This window comes from Periplaneta americana, chromosome 7 (genome assembly GCF_040183065.1).
Source record: "Periplaneta americana isolate PAMFEO1 chromosome 7, P.americana_PAMFEO1_priV1, whole genome shotgun sequence".
Lineage (NCBI taxonomy): Eukaryota > Metazoa > Arthropoda > Insecta > Blattodea > Blattidae > Periplaneta > Periplaneta americana.
This window is the reverse complement of record NC_091123.1, coordinates 148,312,673-148,329,759: the sequence shown is the minus strand read 5'-3', so window position 1 is coordinate 148,329,759 and position 17,087 is coordinate 148,312,673. Positions and strand designations below refer to the sequence as shown.

The 17,087-nt window shown below is 37.0% G+C and overlaps 1 long non-coding RNA gene across 1 annotated transcript; it reads left to right on the top strand.

The window, feature by feature from the left end:
• The first annotated feature begins 862 nt into the window (after positions 1-862).
• Positions 863-3,400, top strand: LOC138702736 (uncharacterized). The gene is made up of 3 exons (XR_011332888.1): positions 863-1,083; positions 2,461-2,607; positions 2,685-3,400. It is a non-coding gene; the product is annotated as an uncharacterized lncRNA (long non-coding RNA).
• The last annotated feature ends 13,687 nt before the right edge of the window (positions 3,401-17,087 follow it).

The following is a 17,087-nucleotide window of genomic DNA, read 5'->3' as shown; positions in this document are numbered from 1 at the left end:
CTTAAATTAGTTGAAGGAAAACCTAAGAAAAAACTTCTTCCAGGTAACTTTTCCCAACTAGAATTTGACAATCAGACATGCTGTTACTCCACAGCAGTGGACTAAACTAACATTACGACAAAAATAATAAAGAAAAATGTCTGAATTATTCCTATGCTACACACGCAGAGCATTCCAAACACACACGTCATTATACTAATAGAAGTAGACGCCGTTCATTTTTACAATATGAACATGAATTCTTGAAACTAAAATGTAAGGACACGTTAATTTTTAAAGTTAAATAAAAATGATGAGGATAACAAGAATATTTTCTTGTATCTTGCTTGCAACAATTCAATTATTAACATGTGTTTGTTTTAAGGAACATACTTCAGTGTCTTGGTTGAACTAACGGGTTATGATTTATCAATGAATGCTGTCAAAGCTATATCGACCAACAATATGATAAATAGACATCGCCGAACCGAAATAGCTATAGTTCGCTTTCCCCTTCTTCAAAGTAATTCATGTGCTTGGTACTGTAATAAATAGACCTACAACCTAGTGCTGACCTTGTAATAAATATAGCAGATACCATAAGAAATTTAAAATTTAACTTGCGAAACATATTGTTTTTGACAGTGTAGATGTATTGTGCATTTTCGATTTTCAGAATACTATTCACTCGTCAATTTTAGCTCTCCTATGCCTAAAGGTACGTTTTCTTCGGTGCGACTATTGCGATGATCGTGACAACGATCGTTGAGCACTATTTCTTTGTATTTCATATGGAGCTGTTTTCCTTCGAGCGACTGCCGCTAGAGTCGTTAACGACGATCGTACGTCTTGAACAAAGACGTTATATAGTGTCTTGAATAGTCGTTCAGGAAAAGGGTGAATATAATCGTCAGTCGTTGACGTTATTTGTTCTGCGAAAGACGTGCATCATGGCTCCTTCGTTTTCTGACGCGGAAGATGAAATTCTTCTCGAGGAAGTGGCGAATCATCCCTCACTGTGGCAGCTGTCACATGCGTCCTACAAGGATCAAAGGGTCAAGGACAATATATGGGCTGAGATTGCCAATAAAGTTGGAAAATCAAGTAAGTTATTTAAATACTTCTATTTTCTTTTAATAATTACTTATATAATTTTAATGCATTTTTTTTACAATAGTGCACCACAAAATGAACAAAATTTTAATATATTCAATAACTATATTATGCAAAATTGTGTAATTCGTGTACAAAGTAGGCCTAGGCAAAAAATATATTACCACACTAGTTGAAATACAGTTGGTTAGGCGATTGGTCATTACATTACCAAGGAGAAGGTTTCAATGCTCTTATCAATTGATAATGTCTATATCGATATGTGACAATGTCATTTTGCTGGATGTTTAATAAGCTATGAGAGCACTTTGATTTATTCTGGCTTTTATTATATATCTATAATTTAACGTTATAATTTAAGAAAATAATAGTTAATTAATTTCAGTTGGTTCTATTAACTTGGCGATCTTGCCAGCCTACCCTCCCGTCGGTGCTGAAATATGCAGCAAATGAGTCTCTTACTTCAAATCCTTCAAAATTAGCGTACCCACGAGCTCTTGCCAAACGTATCAAATTGTCTCTGGGTGGGTCTTGCGTATGATCTGGTTCATGGTATGAGGCTCCAGTGTTTGCAATATAGGCATCCGTCAGTATGTTGTGCAAGCAGCAAGAAACTGTTACAACATCGTCCACTGTTTGGGGGAGTAAATTTATTGGGATATAGAAAATGCGAAAAACTTGTGCTAGTAAGCCAAACGCGTTTTCTGAAGTTCGGCGAGCACGGCACAATCTGTAATTAAATATAGCTTTCGAGTTCTCGCTGATCGCACATTCTAGCGAGTATGGTTTCAACATGTTTGGATGCAAGTGGAAAGCATCATCACCGACGAACACGTGACGTAACACAAGATCAGAATTGGGTAGCTTGTTTGGGGGTGGAAGCAGTGCTCTATTGTAGAACATTCTCCCCCAGAGCAGACCGTTCGAAAATTCCTGGATCACCTTCTTTTCCATAGGATCCCACGTCGATATAAATGAATTTACAATTTGCGTCGACAACAGCCAGAAGCACTATTGAGAAAAACCCTTTGTAGTTGTGAAAAAGAGAGGAGGAATTTCTTGGACACACAATGCGAATATGTTTGCCATCAATGGCTCCTGAAAAGTTGGGGAAATCCCATTTTGACCCAAATTCTTTTGCCTTTTTTTCTAAGTCCTCTTGAATCTGTGGTGGTAACATCAATGGCACTAGAGTCTTCTTGAGTGCTGCTAACGTGTGTTTTATGATTTTACTAATTGCGCTAACACTTAATCGAAACTGAAACTGCAGCGAATAGAAGGATTCACCAGTTGCCAAATACCTGGAAATAAGAACAAGCAGTTTATTATCACTTATTAATTTATTATCACTTATTACTTTGTTTACAGTTGATCAATGCAAAAAACGCTGGAGGAACATAAAAGACACGTACGATAGAAAAAAAAAGCTCAGCAGCTACTCCGACTAAAAAAAAGGAAAAAATGGGCTCTGGAGGAAAAAGTATCATTTCTAAGAACAGCTGAAGAACATCGTGGGTTTGTAATCATTTTTCACTCTAAATCAATCATAAAAATAATATAGATGACATTTTTAGCCTATCATTTCCTTTCAGAAGCTTCTCCAATCTCAATCCGTCACAAGAAGAGGAAGTAGATTCACCTTTGCCTGGTGATGAGCAAATTTCGCTGACGCAAACCTCAACTCCAATGCAAAACTTGCCGACGCAAACCTCAAAAACGACGCCAACAACATTGCCGATTCCGTCTCCTTGTAATACCTTGCCGCAATACCCCACAACACGCACAGGAAAAAGACCAAACAACAGAGAAAAAATTGCTGACAGTTTAGAAAAAAGGGAAGCTGAGAGAGATGAAATTATGAGAGCTTTGCTTGTAGAAGAAACTGAGGATGATGTTGACCTTTTTTTCAAAAGTTTGGCCAAATCAGTAAAAAAATTAACACCTGTTTTACAGCAACGAGCTAAGGTCGAAACGTTAAACGTTATAACAGGATTGCAAACTGAAATGTGGAAATCAATAAAATATGGTTCCTTCAATCTTCCCAATAGTCAACATTTTTGCAGCGACACTTAGCTACTGTTTCGCCTCAATTATTATCCCGATTTTCTGATGCAGATTCTTCGCATCAGAGTTCTACACTAACAGAGCTTACTCCCTTCTCTCAACCTCCCGAAAACTTTTGCCATCAACTTGGAGATGAAGCTTTTACATAAATTAATGTATGTAGAATTTTTTGTCTTCTACAATTTGTATTTTAGGAACTTTATCTTTCAATAAATTTGTTTGATATAGCCTACATTGCTTTTTGCTATCCTTGTTTTTTTTATTGAATATTTGTAAGGTTTCAAAATGTAAGACATCTAAATTTCAGAGTGTAAATAACAGTAGTATTTACCTCAATGTAATAGCAAGTTTTTCATCGGGTGTTACAGGGTATAGATTTCTGTTGTATGATTCTTTGTAGATATCGTCTTTAATTAATCCTAACACGAAGTCAAACTGTTCAACAGAAAGACGGAAATATTTGGAGAACTTTTTGTTGTCTTCACGCAGATGGGTAGTGATCAATTTTTGGTACAGTCCCTCTTCATTTTTGAGCTCAAACAGACGGTGGTTTTTGGCTTTTTTCATCCCATACGTATGGAGAAGTATTTCGTCGTCTTCCATCTTCTCCATCAAAAGGAATTTAAGTAATAATCTTTTACGTCTACTCATAAAACTCATTCTGTTTAACACAACTTTCCTCTAGAACCATGTGACTGTGAATAAAAACACGCGTCTAGTGAAAAATCAACAAATCGTAGACGCTCCGAGCAAAATAATCGTTGAACGATCATCGCAATAGTCGCACTGAGGAAAAGTACCTTAAGCGACCGCAAAGCTCTTTTTTTTCTTTCTTTTTTTTTTTTTTTTTTTTTTGCGAAAAGAAGTAACGTGTTCACTCTCGCGAGAATAATGAAAGTTTCAAGTCCCTAGCAAATGTTTCTTCGCAGCAGCATAGCGATTTTGTCGCGAACATTCTTCCCAGTATTAATTTCGCGTCTGCTTGTGAAATCTCAGCTGATACACTACAACTACATCCTTTCCTTGCTGTGCTGAACTTGCCCCAATTTTGCCTACATATTGTTTAAAAGCTGCGCCTCAATAACCGTGTACACCATGGCCAAGTCCTTCACTTTCGTAACAAAAAACATTTGTATAATTAACAAAACCAGCACTCAGTATGAAACACGTCTTCAGCGGGGGGTCCTTCAAAGAATAGTTTCAGATTAACAGTAGGAAATCAGAGAGGAACAATAAGCCACCCTCATGATGCCTCCCCCCAAAACTCCGCCCCGTGAGAAAGTCGGGTGTCTGTCGGCAGCCATTTAGCTCCCGCATGTGTGCTACGCACCCACCCCTTTCTTGTGGAAGATGATTGACTATGACATGGCAGTGCCCGTCCTGGTGGTGCATGGTGGCTTAGGTCGTGTGTCCTGAAATGGAACATGTCGCAACTTTCAAGATCAACGCATGGGTATTAATTATAAAGTCAGCTCTGCGTAACGTAAGAGGAAATGTAAATTGCGTATAGGCTATGCCTACTTAATCGTATTACACAGGAGATATGAAGCGTTCAAAATCAGGGAAAAATATGTGAAAACCTTTGTATAAATGCACCATCAGCATCACCACCACCACCATCATCATCATCATCATCATCTTCTTCTTCTTCTTCTTCTTCTCTTTCTCTTTCACCTTCTTCAAGTAAGTAAGCTTCATTCAAAGAAAAGGTAGTTGAAACATAATAGTAATATACGTTACAAGAGAGGTATGTTGGCGTTTTCATGGTCGAGGAAAAGATTGAAAAAGCGAAACGTAGTTGAGCTTTTTTAATTTCCGAGAACATGAAAACAAACATATCGCTCGTGTATCGTACATTATTTTGTGCGAAGATCGTTTATTACATACCTGAAAGACGAATTTCTAATTAGTTGCAATGAAATCTCCATGTTGGTTTCTGTTTAATGACGCCAACTTCGGAAAACCAAGATATCTTTCTTCTACATTGTTGCTGTAAAATGTTTTCTATGTTTACTATACTCCAGCAGGCCGTGATAAACGTCTGTCTTTCACCCTCCCCCCCAAGTCTATAAATGCGAACTTAAAACAAACGGTAAGGTTATGTAATGATTTATTTTTCATTTTAATATTTTAACAATGTTATTTATATAACATATTGCAGTAATGACATCGGCATCTGGAATCTCGTTGAATTTTTCACGGCTTCCTTAATGTTACTTGTATCAGGAATGCAATAAGTTTCGTGGAGTAGTAGACTTTACTTAATTTTTGCAAATATTTAAAAACAATAATTAACATTGCAATTTAGGTGAAATTGCAGTGCTAAGTTTCCAATTTATAATTATTACTATGTTAAACGTCTCTAAAAATAATATGTTGAAAGCCCAAAGCAGTAAAATGAATGTCGCGCTTAAGCGGTAAGAAGAGGGAAATTGTTATGTGTGTTACGTTGGGAATACTGAATGTGGTATTTCACACTTACCACGTATTGGTTCTGTGCGGAAAACAAGCAAATACGCACGATCTCGCACAAAAGTAGTGAAGTAAATATTGTATATATGTCACTTCTTGCTCTAAATAGACCTAGCTGATATTTGATTTCTCAGAAATAAATCATTGGAGATATTTGATCTACATATTTCCATCTTCCTCACGGATTTCCTGAGATCTCCCGCATTTGGTCATCATTTTAAGTCTACCGGCTCCCGTAATTAAATCGGTTTTTGAGAAACCCCAATACAAAGAAATGGATGACTTAAGAATTGGAATATTTGAAATGAGAAATGTTGGTAAAAATATAACAAATATTTCTGGATGTAAAATAATATTTTTTTAATAGAATATGACTCAATATTCATGTTTGAAAATGTTTGACTTATAATAATAATAATAATAATCCGTGGCGCTACAGCCCGTGAAGAGCCTAGACCGACCAGCCGGCTGCTGGCTTCACTCCCACATGCCGAAGCACAGGTGGACGATCATCCTACCAGAATGGAGGTATCGTGTGTTTAGCACGATGATCCCCCCAGCCGTTATAGCTGGTATTCACAACCGGATTTCGCTACCTATCGTAGCTCCCCAAGTGCATCACGATGCTGGGTGAGCACCGGTCCCATACACTGGCAGAAATTTCATGAGAAAATTTCTTCCCCCATGAGGAATCGAACCAGCGCGCATTTCGTAACGCGAGTCCTAGGCGGGATGCCTTAGGCCGCATCATCAACGCCATCGCTGCAATCGATATGGATAGACTACACTTAACCCATGTGTGGGACGAATTGGACTACCGGCTTGATGTCTGCAGGGTTACAAGGGGAGCCCATATCGAGCACCTATAAGATATGTTTAAAACCTTGGAAAGTTACACCATATACTAGTATAATTAGTTTACTTATGAGGTTTCTCAAAATCTGGTAAAGATTTAACAAAACAATCTCTTTATTTCATGAAATTATTGAAAATTTGGTTTAAAAAATAATATGAATTTGATTCTCAAAACCAGTATTTAGAAGTTGACTTAATAATTTTTGCTTCATGTGAACAAATTTTACTCTACCCTGCATGAAATGTCACTAAGGACATAAATAATAAAGTTATACATGAAATAATCTAACACAATAATAGTATATTACACAAAAGACAACAACATTATTCTAACAAATCCAAAATTCAGACACAAAATAATTAATTTATCAAACACAACAGTTAGGCTATAGTTTAGTTCATTCTGTGTCAGCCTTGTCACTGACTTATGGGCCTTCTCCACGAAACCTATTTTCAAGCGCAAATGTAACAACAAAAATAACGTTTGACTTGTGGCATTTTTCTACAAAATGGTATGTCTATCCGTATAAAATCTTTACTTCTAATAGGCTACCTAATTTAGGCGTTAATGAAGATGACTTATATGATCATAAATTTTGTACATTTCAATGCGCAGCTAGTGAGTTTCAATACTCACCAGTTTCAAATAAAACAGCGTTAATATTACGAATATGTAAAAACTGATAAGTTTTGTTCTAAGTATATTGGAAATGAATTACTGCCCATACAGAGAGAGTGTTTTCTCTTAGAAACAATAAGTGGACAGATGTTTGAAACAAGAGAGCGATACATCTAATCAAATGAGATCTGCAAATTGCAGTCCACTTCAACTACTCATGCAGGGAATTTTTATAATAAATAAGACATTATTACAAAAACAACCCTTGTCAAAATTGCTATTTTTCAGGAGAACAATAAAAATAAATAGAATAACACATGTCAGCTGTTTTCGTACAACTGATGTTTATCCTTGTAGCGATTGCACCTGACATGTGTCATTTTTGGAGTCTATAAACATTTTAAATAGTAGCAAATGTGTCCTTAACTCAATTTTATTAAAAATGACTAGGGCTGTTTTTGTAATAATGTCTTCAATTGTTTAAAATTATGAAAAACTGTTACACGAGGCAAAAATCTGTCTCAAAATACTCTTTAACTGAATAATAATTTATCAATTTCTGTATTAAAATTTGTTATGTGTTACATGAAAAATTAGAAAATTACTTTTGAACAAAAGTGAAATGGGATTCCGGTCGGCCCAGACATAAGTTGATAGCTGAATCCGAAGATTGTTCGTGACGCGAGCAGCGACTTTTTTCTTGTGCTGTTGAAACCGTTTAACTAGCTCGGTGCTGGTGATTTTGGACTTGTTAGTTTCTTTTTTACCTACTCTTGCCTCCTGATGAGATTTATGCCACTTATTTTTAAGTTCATAAGCGGTATTGCATGGTACCTTCAAAATGCACATTTCTTCCTGAAAAAAATAAATCATATAGAATTAATTTTGCTTTCTATTAAGTAAATTCGCCTTTTATTAGGTAGAACTATTCGAGCGTTTTACAACAACACCAAACACGAATATGTTACGTCAATTGGATGCCGACATAAATTGAGTGGAATGCCGCTGTGCTGACGAAAAATGACGTTATCTTCGGGTGTCTCCCAGGGGAAAGCGGAAGGTGCGCGCGACTTCGTTACGCATCACCGCTACGGGTCTTCTTGCTCTATAATAATATTATACTGGGTGTTCAGTTCAAAATGTGTCATGGCTCGCTGTATGCCGTCATGTGGCTAGCCGATGAGCCTAGAGAATTCAATCTTCCTACACTTCCGCAGAGGTGTATAACCTAAGAGGCAGAGAAGTTGCCTAGCAAGTACGGCGTTCATTCTGAAGAGTACGTACCGATACGTACGGTAACGCCGGTAGTGGCAGGAATGTGAACTGTTTGGAAATACGTACTGTCGGGATATGGAGAGAGGGTTAAGACGATTACTTACGTATTTGTTGACATTAACTTCGACGGTCAACATGGACACGGAGCATTTGATTTGTGTTGTGGAATGTTACCGTACGCAACCGATGATAACAAATACCCTGCCTACGACTTGCCGGCGCAAAATACAGTTCGAAAGAAGTTATGGTAGCACACATACCGTACAGACCGCCATCTGTTGCTACGACGTTCAAGTTATACCGTACACGTTCTCAAGTTCAGATTGAAGAACGCCTTAAATAATAGGCAACTTCTCTAACATATAAGCTGAAACTCGCTTCAAATCGGTGACCCAACAACAGTGACGTCATGACACACTTTGAAATGAACACCCAGTAGTGTCCACCGCTGTGAAATAACAGTTAGTATGCCTGACCGTGAAACGAGGGGATCGGGTTCAAATCCCGTTGGGAAAAGCTCCTGGTTGAGGTTTTTCCGGAGTTTTCCTCAACCCATGAAGAGCAAATGCTGAGTAACTTTCGGAGCTAGACCCTTGACTCATTTTGTTAACATTATCACCATCTCATTCAGCCGCTAGATAACCACAGCAGCTGATAAAGCGTCGTAAAATAACCAATTAAAAATTATATCATTGTTATAAGAATATTACAACGTGAGTATAAATGACTTCCCTGATTACGGAAATTATTTGTGGACAAACGATTGAAGGTAGAAAATTTTTAATTATGCTAGTATATGGTGAAACTCTCCAAGGTTTTAAACATACCTTATAGGTGCTCGATATGGGCTCCCCTTCTAACCCTGCAGACATCAAGCCGGTAGTCCAATTCGTCCCACACATGGCTAAGTGTATCCATATCGATTGCAGCGATGGCGTTGATGATGCGAGCGAGCGCATAGCTCTGACAGATTTTCCGGTAATGGAGGTACAAAAACAGAATCTTTAACATACCCCACAGAGAGAAGTCACACGGTGTTAAGCCAGGGGAACGTGGAGGCCAGGACAAGAGCTGCATGTCGTCTCTCCCCGCGCGACCAATTCATCTGTTTGGCATTCGGTCGTTCAGGAATGTCGGGACTTCGTTGTAGAAGTGAAGTGGAGAGACGATATGCAGCTCTTGTCCTGGCCTCCACGTTTCCCTGTCTTAACACCGTGTGACTTCTACCTGTGGGGGTACGTTAAAGACTCTGTTTTTGTACCTCCATTACAGAAAAATCTGCCAGAATAAGCTCCCGCATCATCAACGCCATCACTGCAATGGATACACTTAGTCGTGTGTGTGACGAATTGAACTACCGACTTGATGTCTGCAGGCACAAGGGAAGCCCATATCGAGCACCTATAAAATATATTTTAAAACTTGAAGAGTTTATCCATACACTCGTATATTTAAAATTTTTCTACATTCAATCGTTTGTCCACAAAGGTGAAGAAAAAGTTGGGCTAAGGAAGGTGCGAGAGTGCAAGAAATGTATTTATTTCCTTCCCATCCTTCCCGATTGTATATTTCCAATTTACCGACATATAACTATCTTATTTGCAAGATCAGATTTCTTTGCTCAAAATTTTCGTGCAAAATAGATAAAATATCGTACGATTAAAAGCATGAGAGTAATTTCATGGAAATTTCGTGATTATTTTTACCGCGTAATGTCATACACTCATACACATACTCTTGATTAGTCTACTGGTACCAATTAATAATTTTTTGCATTTGTTAACATTCACGGCGAAATAAAATCTTTAATAATAATAATAATAATAATAATAATAATAATAATAATAATAATAATAATAATAATAATAATAATAATAATAGTTGTACCCATTGTAAATCAGCCTTATTGTTATTTAATTCAGTTTTATACAAAAGCTCAATCGTTAATGATCCTGTACACCATTAAAGAGAATAATAGTATTCCCAAATAATTAATTTTGTCTTCCCATTCTTTTACAGGTACCAAATTCAAAACTAATATACTATATTTTTTAACTGTTTTAAAGAATACCCTATTTTCGTTTTTATCACAGAAATAAAGATTTTCCGCAGGAATAGCCAATTTTCGCAAACATTCACGACAAATTTACTGCCACAAATATGATATAACTGCATATAATTCTTGGTGCATCTTTCAATCACATTTCCCGTTTACCGCTAATAAAAAATCCCAGCTCTATTCATCTGCAATACAGAACATTACTAATAATTCACATTTCAATTTTTTTCGCTACGAAGTGTCGTTAAACCCAAAAGCGGTTTTCAAACTCCATTTATTCCACTTCCAGTATTTAATAATTGTTAAGAATTAATTTATTGGTAGCGTAACTTATGCCGCTGTTCCTCGCCACGCTGTTGATTGCTAGCAACCACCGAGATGCTCGCGATAGGGGTGAGTTCCACGAGAATGACTCCCCATATCGGCACGTGACCCCCAGCCTCTCATGTCACCTATCACCTCTCGTGGGTAAGTGGCTGTAATTACGAGGGACTCTGAACTAGCGCTTCCAGCTGCGCCTGGCCACGCGACTTGCATAAGAGCAACAGAGACAAAAAGATGGCAGCAGAAACAAAACACTGGCGCACAGGAAGTGACGTGTAATTGCGATGTAAATGATACCTTACTTAATAAAAATCACTTCTCATATAACGTGCGGATATGGAGTCAATTTACAAATGTGTCTATCTCGATGCTCTTATATTCTTCATTTCTTTCTTCTCCGTTATTCGACTTCATGTTGAGCTGTTTTTCAAAAGTAAGAGGTAAATTATTTGCTCATATTTTCTACATAATCTTAAAAGTTTAGGCATTGACATATTATACAAGAAATGAGATATTTTGCATCACCACCCATTGCCATAACTTCATCGAATTTGTTGTATGTTCTTGTACAAGTAACAGCCCTCTTCAATGCTATATACAGCAGATCTGAGTTCGTGTTGTGGAATATCTATTACAGTGTGTGCGATGGTGTCTTTCAACTTATCAATATTGTCACAGGTTTTCTCAAGAACACTTCTTCCTTCAGCTAGCCCCACAACCAATAATCTGCTGGGTTAATATCTGGCGACCTTGCAGGCCAACTTGCAGAAAAGTGCCTACTAATGACATGGACACCAGAATAGTCAGAAACAAACAAGCTCGTTGTCATGGCGATGCAAAAAATTCCATTTCTTGTGTAATAAGGCAGTGCCAGAATTTTTAAGATTGTATAGCCTCCTGAGAACTGAGAGTATAGTATACTATACTATACTTCATGTCATGATTATGATATAAGATGTATGTGCAGAGACCTGAAGTATAGTATAATGTACTTGCATTGGTACCCTAACTGTAACCTGCAGAATTTTTTCAGTATTTTCCCTCATGTCAGTGACTCTTTTTTGAAGTGTAGAATAAAATTATATTGAACTTTAAAAATAAAATAAATGTCTCAGAACTGAGGATAGAAAATGAAGGAAATATGAGCAATTCAAGTTACCTTTTACTTTCGAAGAGAGCCACCGGCGTAGCTCCGTCAGCTAAGGGTACGTACACGTTGGAGCGACGATAAACGATAAAAGAAACAGCGATGCTATATCAGAGAGAATTGAAGCATGCATTGTTATTGAGGTGTGCATATTGGAGTAACGATAAAAGCGAAGATACACGATAAAACCGACGAAAAAGAAAAGTTCCATTTTCTTCGCTCTTGTCGTTCATATGATCTCTGATTAAGATAATATTAATCTGTATAAATACCGGTGGTTATCAATATATCCGAATATTAATCGATTTATTATTATTTCGGCATATTAAATTAATTATTGTAGATATTGACAAATTGATCAGTTGTGTATTTATTCGTCATATGTTATGTGATCACAAAAACCAATCACAACACAACGAATTTATACTATCTTTGGGATGAGAAACGGGTTCAATTTTGAAGGTATTTAAGTTACATTAACCTTGAACTTAGCAGCTGATATTTCCTATATATCTTCTTTCATTAAGTGGATGCATAGAAAACCTTCTACTGATAAATCAAAATGTTCGCTTCCCGCGTCCTCGTTGCTCCGATATGAACACTTGATTCTTTGATAATACCAAAGCGTCGCTAGCTCGTTTCTTTTATCGTTTATCGTTGCTCCAACGTGTACGTACCCTTAGGCGCTTGCCTGCCGATCCGGAGTTGCGCTCGGGCGCGGATTCAATTCCCGCTTGGGCTGATTACCTGGTTGGGTTTTCCGAGGTTTTCCGCAATCGTAAGACAAATGTCAGGTAATCTATGGCGAATCCTCGGCCTCATCTCGCCAAATATCATCTCACTATCACCGATTCCATCGACGCTAAATAACTTCGTAGTTAATACAGCATCGTTAAATAACCAAGTAAATAAACAACTTTCGAAAAGCCCTGTATTTCAAGATATTGAACTCCAATTTAGGAAACATCTTTGATAAAGTGAGAAAATCAGAAGCAGTAACAATTAATAATTGGACGAAGTTTCGCAATAATAGACCAACCGACAATTTGAAAAAAAAAAAAAAAAAGAGAGAGATATTTGCACAAATCTGTTGATGGCAGGCTAATTTAACTCGGAAAAAATCAAGAAGGCGATATCTGAATTTTGCTGCTATTTATAAGCAAAAATTTGTTTGTTGCATAAAATTAATTTATTTATTTTGCGTTGTAATATTAATTCAACTGCTGGTCTTTTATCAAAAATCGGTTAGCCTTTTTTAATATTATTTGTGCTATTTTTTGTAATAGTATGAATGTTATAATACTTCTTGAATAAAATGCGAAACGTAGTGTCGTCGTGTAAACTAGCTTTAACCTAGTAGTTGATACAGTGTCGTTAAATAGCAAACTATAACGAGAATGAGGAAGGAGGGGAATTAGAAGCAAAATAAAAATTAATGGAAGACGGAGGAGAGGAGAGGAGAGGAAAAAGTGAGAGAAAATAGGAATAAATAGAGGAAGGGGAGGAAGACTAGAGAGGGAATAAGATGAAAAAAGAGAAGGAAAGGAAGAAATAGAAAGGATGGAGATGTAAGAGGAAGAATAACTATCCTAGTTGGAGAACGAGCTCGAGACGGCTGTGCAAACAAGCCTCGGCGGTGGGAAAAGTCCACACTGGCAAGTTGTTAGATTCCTCTACTGTTAAGACACAAAACAAACCTCAACTCATTGAGGGAATCAAGTAAATCACTGTACGCTTCATTTGGAAGAGACTTCCTTGAACTGCATTGCTTTCCCTCAGCCCAGTGGAAACACTTCCCAGAAATAGACTACAGTAGCACAGTATGTTGAGCTTAATCTCAATTTGTTAAGATTGTGAAGACCAAGCTGAATATTCTACTTCGAAACAGTTACATGACCTGTTTCAATGTTTTCCTACGTTCAGAAATGCTATGAGGTTATTATTATTATTATTATTATTATTATTATTATTATTATTATTATTATTATTATTATTATATTTAAGTTTTCTCAGATTGGTCGTTATCTTTGGAACTCTTCATTTTCCGAGCCATACCTCACTGCTCCGTCGATAGCCTATAGGTGAAAGCCAATGTTTACCTAATCAGATATAACACGCGGGGCAAGTCCCCTGTAATCGGCAAGCATCGTGTTTAGGTAGAGCATGAAAGTGAAGAACATTATGGACAATAAAAAATCGGTCATACGGTGGGTATTTGAAAGTTGTTAATTCATTATAAAAGTGAATCTGTTACAACGTTAATACAAATTAATTTTATTTCCTAGAATATATCTATCTATAAGATACAATAATAAATAAATAAATAAATAAATAAATAAATAAATAAATAAATAAATCAATCAATCAATCAATCAATCATCATCATGATCTTTACTTCAAGGTATAGGCATTTCCACTGCCTGTTCCGGATTCAAAGATCACGCAATCTCTTGCGAGGTCGACCCTGGTCTCTTCTTCCGCATGGTTTATAGTCTATTGTCATTTTCGGGATCATATTTTCGTCCATTCGTAATACGTGTTGTCTCCATTTATGTCTGTAGTTCAAAATTTTTTCATTCATACAATAGATGTCCAATATTTCCTGATATCCTCATTATACAGAGTGTTTAAAAAATACGGGGCATAATTTCAGGTATGTATTTCCCACATGTAGACAATCAAAATAGTTCATTACAACATGTGTCCGGAAATGCTTCATTTCCGAGTTATGGCCTTCACAACATTGAAATTCACATGAACGTTTTTCTTTCCGCAGGTCATTGTCATTACAGAAGATGTTCAAAATGTCCACCTTCTGCTTGAATACAGACCTCACATCGATGTCTCATTGACCTGCGAACACGATCCCAAACTCCAGGAGTATTGCGTATGTCCTCAGAACATGCCACAATTCGATTCCGAAGGGATTCCAAATCAGGCACCGGAGACGAATAAACCAATACCAATGATTTTAAATGGCCCCACAAGTAGAAATCGAGAGGGTTCAGATCAGGTGAGCGTGGAGGCCAAGCAATTGGGCCACCTCTACCTATCCATCGATCAGGAAACCTTCGATCCAAGTACCGGCGAGCCGTACGACTGAAGTGTGCAGGAGCGCCATCATGCAAGAAGTGAATGTGTTGGCGATTGATCAGTGGAGTGTCTTCTAAAACATGAGGTATGGTGTTTTCCAGGAAGTTTGTGTACGCCTGCCCCGTAAGTCTGTTTACAAGTACATGGGGTCCAACTAATCGATCACCAATGATACCGGCCTACATGTTGAGGGAGAACCGCACCTGGTGATGAGATGGAACAGTTTTCATACGCCCATACATGCTGATTGTGGAAATTTGTTATGCCATCTCGTGTGAACTGTGCTTCATCTGTAAATAATACTAAGGCAGGAAAGTTCGGATTTACACCACACTGCTGCAAGAACCACTGACAGAACCTAACTCGTGCGGGGTAATCTGCTGGTGACAGGGCCTGTACACGTTGTAAATGATAAGGATACAATTGATACTCTTTCAACAGTCTCCAGACAGTCAGTCGTATGAGGAACATAGACTTGCAACGCTACCCTTCGTGTGCTGATAGAAGGAGTCATGTTCACAGCCTCCAGAATCTCCTCCTGTACTTCTGGAGTTGTAGATCTTGGTCGTCCCCTTCCCAAACCAGGAGAGTTAAATTTTCCATACTCGCACAGACGGTAATGGAGACGTACAAATGTCTTCCGATCTGGACATTGTCGCTGTGGGTACCTCTCCTTGTACAAACGACGAGCCAGCGCAGCATTCCCGTCCGCCTTACCGTACATGAAGTGTATCTCTGCCAGCTCTTGATTTGAATACATGTCGCACAGTCTAACGCCTACACAACACCGCATGTAACCTTCGCCTCGGAATGAACTGTCAGAGTGCCCTCTTAATGTCTCCTTTGACGGCAACGACCTGTGGAAAGAAAAACATTCCGGTGAATTTCAATGTTGTGAAGGCCATAACTCGGAAATGAAGCATTTCCGGACACATGTTGTAATGAACTATTTTGATTGTCTACATGTGGGAAATACAAACCTGAAATTATGCCCCGAATTTTTTAAACACCCTGTATAGTTTGTCCATTCTTCTGCAATCTTAGACTTTACGTAAAAATTTCATTTCAGCAGCTTGAATTTTGCTAATATCTTTCTTAGCAGGAACCCAAGTTTTAGACCCATATCTCTTCGTGTTTTTTTTTTTTTTTAGTGTTCTATTAATTGTACCATATATTCTCTGGAATGAATGTATTTTCATTTGGATATAATTTTCATATTTATAGCTGATATTACGTCCTAAGTATTTGAATTCTGTTACATTTTACTTTCTATCATGATCTTTACAAATATTATTTAAGATACATAACAATTTTTGTAATTTCTCTTCTGAATGATGTATTTATCATATAATTCGCAAATAGAAGACTATTTATGGTTTTAATTTTTGTTAAAAATAGACCAGGATCTGTTAAAATGTTCCATCTTGTAATGACTTCGTCGGGATATAATTATATTAAATAGAGTAGATAACAGAGTACATCCTTGTCTCAGTCCTTTGTTTGTTTTAATCTCATTTGTTAGATTTTTTCCAGCATCTATAATAATATTTGTTTCATTATATTATAATTCTTGAATAATGTTGATAATATGTTGTGGGTATCCTTTGCTTTGTAGTCTATTTATTAATTTAGCTCTGTTCACTCTGTCAAAGGCTTTTGATAGATCGATAAGGCCATATGAGTTTCCAAGTTTTTTTTCTCTTCTTTTTTCTTTATTTGTTTTATTGTGAATACATTATCTATATACAGGATCGTCCTACTCGGAAGCCATTTTGTTCGTCTAATATAAGGCATTCCGTTATTTTTTTTTCAACCTTTTATTTACTATTTTTGTATATATTTTATATCCTACGTTCATCAGAGTAAATCCCCTATAATTTTCACACTTTTCCCTATTCCCTTTTTTAAATATTGGTTTAACTATACCTTGTTTCCATGATTTAGGCGTTTCACATTTTTTCCAGCACATATTCATTAGATTCATTAGTCGTAGTTTAAGGATTTGGCCACCATATTTCAAAAGTTCTCCCGAGATCTCATCTAATCCTGGTGCTTTTCTGTTATTTTAAATAAATAAATAAATAAAT